Here is a 575-nt window from a genome sequence, read left to right as displayed (position 1 = left end):
TAGACCGATCTCTTGATAGAACATCTTGGTATCTTTAACGCGCCGGTCGCGAAGACCGGAGTCAGTAAACAAACTCCAAACGTCATCGACATTTCTTTATCTCCGTTTTTTGTAGTGCTACTGCAGCAAAAACGCATTTCCTAGAAAGATCAACGGTGGACTCGTCAAGGGTAACATCGACGTAGATATCTGCTCGGTTGGGGTATGTCTGTCTTGAGCGGTTATGCAGGTATTGCAAGAACACAAGAAAGAGGAGAATATTTGCGGAGAGCGCATTTGGTGCGCTGTCGCGGAACAATATGATTGAAGCGAGGCAAGTACTTGATATGATATCTCAGTTGCTGACAGCGTGGCGAACGTTTGAGTGCGTTTACTGTTGCTACCGCGTCAAACAGATAACGCTTGCTCGGTTGCCGTTATAGCAGTCTCATGGAGTTCTCAGTTTAATGCTTTCAGACGAGCAGGAACGCTAAAGAACAGCGAGTGTAGTGCAACTATAGGCGCAGTGGCTGCTCGTGGCAGAGTCACATCTGCGCAGTAGCTAACCAGCTATAGTAAGTATAAGCCCCGGAATA

The sequence above is a fragment of the Plasmopara halstedii genome, assembly GCF_900000015.1.
Source record: "Plasmopara halstedii genome assembly, contig: Scaffold_322, whole genome shotgun sequence".
Classification (NCBI taxonomy): Eukaryota; Oomycota; class Peronosporomycetes; order Peronosporales; family Peronosporaceae; genus Plasmopara; species Plasmopara halstedii.
Note: the sequence above shows the minus strand (reverse complement) of the source record.